Consider the following 12,162-nt stretch of genomic DNA (forward strand, 5'->3'; position numbering starts at 1 on the left):
TGCAATGTACAGTACACACTATTTTTGGATAAATTACAAACATCACTACAGTCACCGCAACAACCCATCCTTCCGGTATTTATTAAAACAAGTATGTAGGAATGGTGACAGCACAGTTATGCACAACTAGTACAGATTCTTAAAAGTTTATTTTTCACTCCTTTAGATTCTCCTGCCACACAACATTATTTGGGTTAAAATATGGAAAAGGCAAATCACATTCATTACTAACCACTCATGAAAGCAGCCCAGAACACCTGGCAACTCCCTCAAGTGGCAAATCTAGGCTAAGAAACATGCTTGGCATGAGATAATTCTGCCCTTCTGTCACAGAACCCTCGAAAAGCCAATGTATTTAATTAACAAAATGCTACAGCTTTTAGTAACTTTGGAACAAACAAAAAGAAAAGCCTACGTGCATGTCTTCATGCTGAATAGCATCTGCCTATATTCTCAAGACAGGGGATCAAACTAGGCTGGGCTGACATCCGTTAAGGAAACAGCACAATCAAGTTCATTCAAAAGTGGTTTGCACTTTGGAAACCAAACTGATGAAATGTCTTTCTGAATAAACAGGCTTTTCTGTGCTGAAGTGGCATAATGGGCAGTTAGCCTGGCTGCTCAAATGTATAAAGCAACGCCCTCAAAGAGGAAGTCTCAGGCACTTCCTCACAAAATCAGCAAGCAAGAGAAAAACAAAATCAAGAGGTGAGTAAAAGCGTATTTAAAGAAAAATTTAGCAAGTTCAAATATTGCAACAGACCCGTAAAAATCTATGTAATTGTGGGTTCTATTTTAATGAGCACAAGACTAAAAGTGCAGCCTCTGAAAGGTGTGCAATCAATGCTCTCACAAACCAAAAAATATCCACTGAGTGCATTATAGTACATTCGGCCCAGGAAAATGACTGCAAGTGCTTTTCAAATCTGCATTTTTGTTCTGGAAATTGAACAAAGTTTTAGTCAGTAAGTTTTTTTCTGAATACGGAAACAAGACAGGACAGCAACTCTGAGTTAATTTTAGATTTGCTCGAATAGCTAGTTGGTTTTCCTGTTGTGCATCAATGGTGTGAATGCCAAATGTTTGTATTTTGCACAAACACTCAGTGGTTCTAAGGTTATGTTTGTACATCCATTGCTGACCCAGAGAGGTGGTGTGTGTTGTATGTGTATTGCGTGTGCGTTGTGTTGTGTGTGCATTGTGTTGCGTGCGTGTGTGTATATATAGCTGGCCGGGTAGGGTGTTGATTAGCAATTTACAGCAACATTACATGAAGCAATTCCTCATCTTCTGCAGTGCGATGTAAGTAGTCAAATGTTTCTAGAACTGATATGGGTAAATGACTTCAATAAACACTGCTGTATGTGTAAAAATAATTTGAGAACGAGGTTTGATCTGGTTCTAAGGGAATACTCTTGAAATCACTGGTAGAGTCAATTTACATTGATCTTTGTTGTTTTAAAGTCAGACCTCAGCAGTAAAGTTAAAAAAACGCCCAGTCCAAATTGCCTTCAGGCATAAAATTGTCTTTTTTTAAAAAGACCCCTAGAAAAATACAGAAGATTGTTTCCTTGGAAGGGCTGTCCAATTTGTTCCAAGTCCTTGCTCTCTCCCAATAGCACAACAAATGTTTGCTTTTCAATATTTCATCCAATTTTCTTCTGATGCATATTATTGAATCTGCTTCTATCAGCCTTTCAGGCAATGATTTCTACATCACAGCACCTCAGCAAAAAAATCATCTGTGCTCCCTTGCATTTTTATGCATTATGTTAAATGTGTAACTTCTGGTCACAGACTCCCCTGCTAATACAAACCACTTATAGAAATTCATGCTATTCCATTCTATTAAAATTTTCCCTTAACTTTATTTGTTCCAAGAAAAACCAGTTTGGTCTCTGCATAATTAAAAGTTACTAATCCCTGAATTTCCTCTCTCTCCAAGGCCTTAAAGTCTTTGCTAAAGGGTAGTGCAGAAAGGACACACAAAATGGCTGATTTATAAAGATTTAGCATAACATACTGTGCATGTCTAATTACAATGTATTTATGAATTTATACTATAAATTGAATTGTATTGATTAATTTGAAAGAAAAGCACAATGGATCATCTAGTTATCTGAATCAATATCAACTCATAGGTTAATGTTTCAAGTCACTAAGGATCCCAGATGCTATTGCATCATACAAACAATCTTGTTCCTATTTTAGAATCAGACTTTTGAGTTTAATCAATGGCAGGTTGCCCATACTTCATTATTTTGAATAGTTAATAGACCATATTTGAGGTTCTAGTTCCTGACACATGGCTTATCTTGGAGCTCAACCAAACCATTTTACTGCTTTGAGGGTTGATGAAGTCTTCATGAAGACAACTTTTCTCCATTTGACCACAAAATATTCTGGAAAGACAACTCATGTCTAGCTGCACTTCATAACACACGTAAATACAGGCAGTCCCTGTGTAGTGAACAGGTTCCGTTCTGGGATCTATTCACAAGTTGATTTGTACTCAAATCTGAACATAATGCATAAAATATAAAATAGCCATTGGTAAGTATGGAAAATGTTCATATGTCAGATATTTAAAATTATACTTCTGTATGGAATTGTATTTATATGTACGAGTATTTGTAAGTTGGACATTCATAAATCAGGGATACACTGTAATCTTAAGATTAGAGTTTAGCTGATGGATAGCAAAATTAGGAAGCACTTTTGCACATCAAAATGGTAACGGAAATGTGGCCGTCAATTGAAACTTCCATGATTAAAACATATTAAAGATCAGGTATTGAGTCCTTAGGCTTAGGTCATTTTTAAAAACAGACAGAATGCAAAAACGAAGCAACTGTTCTGTTAGGTTGATTCATACATCACGGCCAAGCAGTCAACTTGAACCTCAAATTAAGATCTGAGATTACTACAGGATAGTAAACTAGCAAATTACATCATAAAGGAATAATGTTCTAGTTTTATCTCAAAACATACAGTATGTAGTCTAAACAAGCACAAGTAAAACAAGCACTTTTCTGAAGAAGGTTCCGGACCCGAAACATCAGTTTTCCTGCTCCTCTGATGCTGCTTGGCCTGCTGTGTTCATCCAGCTCTACACCTTGTTATCTCAGATTCTCCAGCATCGGCAGTTCCTACTATCTCTGAATCGACTTTTATTTCAAGTTCTGGCTAGAAGTAAATCATACACATTGTGGAATACTTACAAGCCCTTCTTCTGAGAATGCAAATACGAATATCAGCTGAACACATGTAACAAAACAGAGGATCAATCAATAAATGGAGACCAGCAACTTGGTTTTATAATCACTCCTGTATCATTGCATTTCCCAAGTCCCAAAATTTAAGGAGTTAAGTGCAATTAGAGGGACGAAACAAAACATCAAGGTTTTTTTGTTCACTCATGGGAGGCGGGTATCATGGCTGGGCCAGCATTTATTGACCATCCCTAGTTGTCCTCAAAAAGGCAGTGGTGAGCTGCCTTCTTAAACTGCTGCAGTCTATGTGCTATATGTAAGCTCACAAGGTCACTAGGGAGGGAATTCCAGGATTTTGACCTAACGAAGAGAAGGAACTGCAATATATTTCCAAGTCATGATGGTGAATGACTTGGAGGGGAACTTGTAGATGGTTGTGTTCCAATGTATTTGTCGTCCTTGTCCTATTAGATGGGACTGGTCATGTTTGGAAAGTGCTGTCTGAGGATCTTTGGTGAATTTTTGCACTGTACCTTATAGATAGTACACACTGCTGCTACTGAGTGTGGGTGGTGGGGGATTGGATGTTTGTGAATGTTGTACCAATCAAATATGCTACTTTGTCCTGAATGGTGTCAAGCTTCGAGTGTTGTTGGAGCTGCACCTATCCAGGCCGGGAGTTGCGGGGGAGGGGGGGTAGTATTTCCTCATAACTCCTCATTTCAATCAAGTATATGGTGAACAGGCTTTGGGGGAGTCAGGTGGTGAGCTATTCACTGCAATATTCTTAGCTTCTGAGCTGTTCTTCTAGCCACTATTTATTTGGCTAGTCCAATTCAGTTTCTGATGAATGGTAACATACCACCACAACATGCACCCCCCAAAAAAAAGGATGTTGCCAGTGGAGGTTTCAGCAATGTTTATGCCATTGAATATCAAGTGGTGATGGTTAGATTTGTCTTTATTGGAGATAGTCATTACCTGGTATTTGTATGGCACAAATGGTGCTATTTTTCAGCCCGAGCCTGGATGTTGGACATTTGGACATAACATGTTTCAGTATCTGAGGAGTCACAAACAGCGCTAAACTTTCATAACAATAAATTACGGAAAAGTTGTTATTTGTCTTATGTATTTTCATCTCCCCTTCATTCACCTGTGGCACTCCTACTGATTAGTGAGACAGAGAAATTACAATCAATTTTCATTCAATTCACTTTAAGCAAATTATTGTTCATTGCCTCTTCCTCTTTTCCCACCATTCTTTGATGGGTTGCTGACCTTTATGGCTGGTTTGTGGTGCCTTTCTTTGAAACACTTAAACAAAAAGGTTGTTTCTTTCTGAAGTTCCAAGAGTGAAGCTTTAGTATTTGCTCCTTAAACTCTCCATTTCTTATAATGTAAACAATTATGGAATCGATTGATAACTAAATCAACTAATACTTTTCAATGCTTGTGAACTGCATATCAAAAACCTTTCTATAGTGACAATACAGTGTGGAACTGGAGGAACACAGCAGGCCAGGCAGCATCAGAGGAGCAGGAAAGTTGACGTTTTGAGTTGGGACCCTTCTTCAGGATCGGGGAGGGGGAAGGGAGCTGGGAAATAAATAAAGGGAGGAGGGGTGGGGCTGGGGCAAGGTTGGTGGGATGGTGATAGGTGAGTGCAGATAGGGAGTAGTGGGGATTGGTCAGTGGGAAGGGTGGGACAGATAGGTGGGAAAGAAGATGGACAGGTAGTATCAGGTCAAGGAGGCGGGGATGAGAGGGGAGAGTTGGACATGGGATGAGGCCGGGGGTGGGGAGATTTTGAAACTGGTGAATTCTATGTTCATACCATCGGGATGTAGGTCCCGAGGTGGAATATGAGGTGTTCTAGCTCCTCTAGTTTGCATGTGGTATCATTGTGGCACTGGAGGAGGCCCAGGATGGACATGACACCAAGGGAATGGGAGGGGGAATTAAAATGGTAGGCAATCGGAAGGTGTTGTTGGTTATAGCGTACAGAGCGCAGATGCTCCACAAGTCGGTCACCAAGTCTGCACTTGGTCTCGCCAATGTAGAGGAGGCCATATCAGGAGCAACGGATACAGTAGACCAGATTAGAGGATGTACAGGTGAACCTCTGTCAGATTTGGAAAGTTTGTCTTGGGCCTTGGATGGAGGTGAGTGGGGAAGTGTAGGGGCAGGTGTAGCACCTAGCGTGGTTGCAGGGAAAGGTGCTGGGGGTTGGTGGGGTTGGTGAGGAGTGTGGAATGGACGAGGGAGTCGCGGAGTGAGCTTAGTACCCACCTTTTTATTGTGGCTTTACAGTACAACAGCAGAAATCCAAAGTAATGACAATCAATACATCATGAATTTGCTTATAATAGTGGGGTCTCCTGACTTCCAGGTTGAGAAAAATATGAAGAAAGAAAAGCATTTGATTGGTATCCATTGTGTCACAATCACAAGGGTGATTAGGTGTTATACACCCATTCAGCCATTATCAACTTTTCTCAATGATCAACAAGGCAACAATCACTAAATTAATGACGATTAGCCTCAACTGTTTGTGTGAACAGGACTACAGAAGGAAGTTATTCTGCAGCACAGTATTAGTGTCCCTTCCTCTGAACCAGAGGGACCAGGTTCAAGTCCTACCTGCTTCAGAAGAACATTATAACATCTCTAAATTAGTTAATTAGAAAACATCTATTAATATGAAAGGGAAGAGGAAGTACTACTTGGTCCATACAAAGTTTGGATTGATAGACAGGATATAATCTGGTAAGTCATAAGCTAAGATCAGCCATTACATTACCAGACTCTACATTGCAAGATGGCTCAAGGAGGATGAAAAGGTACAATTTGTCACTGACATTGAAAGGCTAGATAAGAGTTCATTAAGCTAGTGATCCCAATCTAGATTCTGTTGTGTACAACTGGTTTGTACATGAGCAGATAGAAGAAGCATCCACCTCAGGATCGACTGTGAAAGCCCAGGTGAAGAAGTACAACAATGAACTGAATAGCCAGAGTTCCTGGTTAGTGATAGCTTGTTCAACAGGCTCAGGAAATTACAAGCAATCAACAGCTCATAATCTCTGGAGTGATCAGGCCAGAGATGGGGCTGCAGCTGACACCCAAGCACCGAAACTGAAAGCCTAACTGGGGGAAGAAGCCTTCATTTCAGAGTACGAGTACAATCCAGATGAGACAGGGCTGCTTTATAAGAATACTACCTGATAATAGTCTGGCAGCCAAGACTGATGCACTAAGCCTCAAGAATTAAGTAATCTAAGAAATGAGTGACATTTCTGTTAGCCTGTAACAAGACAGGAAACTACAAACTAACTCCTCTGGTGATTGGAAAGTCCAGGAAAAACACAATGCTTTTGTCATGTGCATAGTGAAAATACAAGGGGGCGGTTATTTTTTGAGTATTTTATGCACTGTTAGAAGGCACTCAAGGTTAAAGTGTCAGAAGAAAACCATCCTCTTGCTAGATAACTATCAACCCCAGCAAAACAAGCTCTCTACTCTGAATTGCATCATGACAAGTGGTTACCAGGAGCGCAGAAAAACACTGCAATGATGGCTTCACAGCCTTGCTGAAAAAGTGCTACATTCTCACTGACTCAAGTAGCAGGGCGTGCAGATCAAGTGTTGGGCTACTTAGTCACTTCAGGACCTACAAGTCTGGAGTGGAATAACATCACCTGTGATCCCAAAGGACTGTCTAAGAAGAAGAATCTCGTGAATGGAATTTCAAGATAATAAATTTCAGATTGCTTGATGCAGATTTTTAAAGTTGAGGTCTTTAATCTCCATTTGAATTCCAGCAATTCCCTTCAAGAAATCAGAGTGCGGCAATTTGAGAGGCTAGGATTAGACAACACATGCTGGAAACTGGGAGGGTGAATATAAACTTCAAGCTGAGACAAAAATTCCATTTCCATTTTTAGAGGAAATTTGTACAAAATAGGATGACTCAGTTCAGAATGAGGACCATCTGCATTTTGTTTTATAAAGTAATTACAAAGTATCTAATTTACATTGCATTGCACTGCAGTAAAAAGCTTGTTGCCATCCTCTGACATAAATCAATGATGGTCACATCACCAAAACCGGAAGGAACAATCAAAATGAAAGATATATGAAAGTGCAACTCCAATAGTGTTTTGCTACAGAGAGGAGTTATGATGGGCTAATGTCTTTCAAATTCTTCTTTTTCACCAAAATTGGTAGCAGATGATGCTCAATTTTTGAATTTAAAAATTTCAAATCAGGAGTTGGCTCTGGTAATTTGTGGCTTCCCCTAGAAACCTCATTAAACATCTGATATTTTTAGTGTGTTACTGAATGTGGGGAGCAAACAGACAAAAGTATTTAGATAGACAAACAGGAGGCTGGAAAAACACAGCACATCTGGAGGAGGCAAAGTCAACCTTTCGGGTATTACCCTTCTTCGGGGCTTTGAAATTCAAATTTGCTGGTAAAGTCAAACAAAAATGGCAACGACATAACTTTCCCTTTCCACCTTAAAAAGAGCAGAAATAAAAGCTCACAATTAGCCAAGTTAATTCCAACATCCTCTTTCCTATAAATGTGCTGAACAGAAGAACCAACTTTGCACAAATATGTCCTTTTTGAAAACTGAAACTGGTGACATAGCAAACAGTGAAGAAGGTTTTCTAAGTTTACAAAGGGATCTTAATGAAATGGGTTAATGGGTTGAAAAACGGCACATTGAGTTCAACCTGGATAAATGCAAGGTATTGCATTTGATACAACAAACAAGGATAGGGTTTACACAATTAACGGTAGGACCTCAGGTAGTGTGGTAGAACAGAGGAACCTAAGGGTTCAGGTACACATTCCTTTGAAGTTTGTGTCACATACAGTCAGGGTGGTTAAAAAGGCGTTTGGCACACTTGCCTTCACTGCTCAGTCCTTTGAGTACAGGAGTTGAGATGTCATGTTGAGGTTGTACAGGACATTGGTGAGGCAATTCTGGAATACTGTGTCCAGTTCTGGTCGTCCAGTTATAGGAAGGATATTATAGAGCTGGAGGGGTTTCAGAAGTGATTTACCAGGATGTTGCTGGATGTGGAAAGTTTGAAGTATAAAGAAAGGCTGGATAAATTGGGATTTTTTCCACTGGAGCGTAGGAAGTTAACAGGTGACCTTACAGTAGTGTAAAAAATAATGAGGGGTATAGATAGTTACTGGTAGTTGTCTTTTCCCTAGAATGGAGGTTTTCAAGATTAAGGGACACATTTTTAAGGAGAGGAGAGAGATTTTAAAAAAAAGGGCAAATTTTTTAGGCAGAGGGTGGTTCGTGTGTGGAATGAACTTCCAGAGGAAGTGGCAGATGTGGGTACAATTACAATGTTTAAAAGATAAGTACATGAAAAGGAAGGGTTTGGAGGGATATGGGCCAGCAGCAGGCAGGTGGGACTAGTTTAGTTTGGAATTATAGTTGGATCAAAGGATCTGCTTCTGTGCTAAATGACACAATGACTCTATGCCTATAAGTGTATATCAATACAGGTTTGTTAGATGACGGATTCTATACATGTGATAGGCATGCCAACACATTGACTTCCAGTTTTGGAAGCTGCTGCCACATGTGGACAGACATTGGAGGTCTGCTCACAAAACAAAAGAGCAGGTGAGGGTTTGGGTCTGGTGGTGGTCAGTGATGAGATTCGGGGGAGAGGGTGTGTCAGGTCAGGGTGTGGGGTGGTGTAGTTAAAGTCATGTGAGCTAAGTTGGGGAGTCAGTTTAATAATTAGTCTAGGTACTTAATAGGCTAGTGTTCTCTGAGTAACTATTTATTTAACTTCAACAGAACCCTCCAAATTCTTCAATTTAAATGGATGCTTTCAGAGAGTTCTAGATGCAGGGGAATTACTCAGTATAACCTTCAATTTGTGGACAATCCCACCGGGAGTCTGCTACAACGGGGATTCCACAAGGTCACAATGCACAACTCCCATCTACACTTCAGAAACGACTATCCAGCCATTGGAAAATCTGGGTCATTATTCCCAGCTGCGAATACCAGCAGATAACCTACTTCTTACTCTATCAATGACGCACTGACAAAAACCAACGTCATTCTAACTTACACTTCATTTCCGCTTTCACAGCAAAATCAAGATGGAAATGTCCTCCTGCAATCAACAGTGCAGGAGCAAATTTCACCTTGGCTGTTAAAGAGGGGCAAAAGCATGGAAAACACGACAAAACATTTATTAAACAGCACAGCAAAGAAAGACAGTCATCCAATCACATCAAAGAGCCTAATGAATTACAGGGCTGTGCGTCCCTCTGAAATAGCTAGGGTGGCCAGGATCAGTAGACCACATTAAAAGATGAAAGGAAGGATGGACAATTCCGATGTGCCCAGGAGGTCCTGCAAAGGAAGGTTCCAACTCATGCCCAAAACCAGGCTGGGCAGTTTAATTTGCCACGTGGCCTCTCCCATTGGAGGAAAAATATATCAGTGGCGGCAGGATGAAGCACTTACATTGACAATAATTGGCCACTTAAGGGCCTCAATAAGCCCAACAGCAGGCAAGCACCAAAGTCTAACCCCTCCTCCCCAACATAAAATTTTAGCCAGGTTGGGGTGGCGGGTAAGGACACATGCTAGATTTTATCTGAACTCCTGCCTTCAACGTACTACTGGGGAGCAGAAGACCCAGTCCCTATTGTCTGGTTCTGGTCACCAAGATATACTGGAGACATTCAAGTGCTTCACTCAGGGCAGGGACAATCTAATAAGCTGATCCAACCGTGTCAGGGTGTGTGTGTGTGTGTGTGTGTGTGTGTTCCTATGAATTGCTCATTTTTTTAAGATAGGTCAGATAAGAAATGCATAGCAAATGTCAAACTAAAAAATAAATGAAATAGTTGAAGAACAAGGGTGCAGGAGTAGAAGATATTAAGGCATAACTTTACATTTGATATCAGCAGCTTCTCTTCATGCAGACTATGGTTAGTACTTGGAATAGACTCCTGGTGTAGTAGTGGAGGTGAAAACCCTGGAATGATTTCAGAAACAACTGCATGCAGAAGGAATGGGTGTTAGAATTGTCAGATGGTAATATTGAGAATTGTTGTCTTCTTTTATCTAGTATACTATGACCACTGCACTGTAATTTAGAAAGAGTGTCAAACCATTTCACCTTTCATCAACCTGTTCCGAAGTGTTAATGGCGCACCGCTGGAGCAGGAGGGGCTTGAACCCAGGCCTTCCAGCTCAGCAGTGTGGACACTACCACTACCCAACATGAGCCCTTCCATAATAGTTATAAAACAACAATATTTGATTGAACCTAATAGCAAAAATAACCACTAGACTTCGAGGAAAAAGAATTTAAATAAATGAATAAAGGTGCAGAAACGTTTGTTTTATACATCCCCCGAGCAAATGTATTCAGATACCGCAGCACATTACGTTATTGTCATGCTATTATCTGCTGGTTCAATCTCACTTCCTGGCTCTGCTTTTCGCATCTGCCACTCTGCCCCAAGATGTAATTTTCTACCATTAGCCTGTAGATATCTTTAGAGAAGCTTCTTCCCAATACATGCCCTCATTCATGGCAAAAAATTTATGAGGAGAATTTTTTTGGCATTGTCACCCATGCACTGTTTTTCTCAGGCAACCAGCATCATTCTTGTATCATTGAGATTATCGAAGAAGGCCGTACAGACCACAAAGGCAGTGGCCTGCAAAGCTGCCCATCTCACATAGCTAAAAGTAGCATAACTTACACCAGTAGAAGAATCTACATGTTTACCTTGTGCATCCTTAGAACAACAGGGAACATAGTGCATTGGCTTAACTGCCACCACTGTGAATCATAGAATCCTAATGTAAAAGATCCTTCTGTTTCTCTTTCCTTCTTTTGATAAAAGGATTCAATCTGTATTTTAAACAAAAACCAAAAGAACTGTGGATGCTGTAAATCAGAAACAAAAATAGAAGTTGCTGGAGAAGCTTCACAGGTCTGGCAGCATCCGTGAAGAGAAATCAGAGTTAATGTTTTGGGTCTGGTGACCCTTCCTCATTGTTTAAAGTCTTGGAGATCATAAAGGTGTTTAAACAAATTTAACTAACTGAGGCACAAGAGACTGAAAGTTGGTGACAACACTTAAAACTCTTTATAATCTACAAAAGCTTCATGATTTTCTGAGGAAGGGTCACCAGACCCGAAACATTAACTCTGATTTCTCTTCGCAGATGCTGCCAGACCTGCTGAGCTTTTCTAGCAACTTCTGTTTTTGTTTCAATCTGTATTCGCTCATTAGCATTTCACCTGCTTATGGGAACACCTCCTCTTTATTTAATTTTTATTTACCCTTTTTAGTTTTAAACACTGTGGTCTTTTGTTATTCAGCCTCTCAATCTGCTGAAGCAGTGTTAGTGATCGTGGTAGAAGAAATTTCAGCAGTACAAAAATTATGAAATTCAACCTCTTTATAAAAAATCCAAATATTAGAATTTGGATTAGCTTTTATTGTCACACGTACTCACTTGTATGAGTGCAGTGAAAAGTTTACAAGCTGCCACTTGCGGCGCTGTCTTAAGTACAAATATACCTAGGCACAGAATCTTAGTACAAAGCAGAAAAACAAAGAAAGCAAGCTAACATTACAATTTTTATTACTAAAGCATAGAAAAACAAATAAGCACAGTTAACAGTTTAACATCACAGTCCTGTGCTCGTATTCCTCACAAGGCTCAACTTCGCCCTCACTGTCGCGTTGGGCTGCCTGCTCCCGCTATTGCCACAGGTCCCCGAGGCTGCCTGCTCTCGCTGCCGGCCCCTGGGACATGCTGCGTGTGCGATGCTCTGGGGCTGCTACCCCACGCACTGCTGCGGGGCTCTTCCCCACGCTGCTCCCCCACGCACTGCTGCGGGGCTCTTCCCCACGCTGCTCTGGGGCTCGC

The 12,162-nt window shown here is 40.6% G+C and overlaps 1 protein-coding gene across 1 annotated transcript in view; it reads left to right on the forward strand.

Moving 5' to 3' along the window:
• Positions 1-610: 610 nt before the first annotated feature.
• Positions 611-12,162, forward strand: part of LOC109928663 — a 31,521-nt gene continuing 19,969 nt past the window's right edge. The window contains exon 1 of the mRNA XM_020528611.2: positions 611-708. The gene's annotated coding sequence lies outside the window, so the exon portion shown is untranslated. The remainder of the gene's footprint in view (positions 709-12,162) is intronic.

This window comes from Rhincodon typus, chromosome 21 (assembly GCF_021869965.1).
Source record: "Rhincodon typus isolate 14 chromosome 21, sRhiTyp1.1, whole genome shotgun sequence".
NCBI classification, from domain to species: Eukaryota; Metazoa; Chordata; class Chondrichthyes; order Orectolobiformes; family Rhincodontidae; genus Rhincodon; species Rhincodon typus.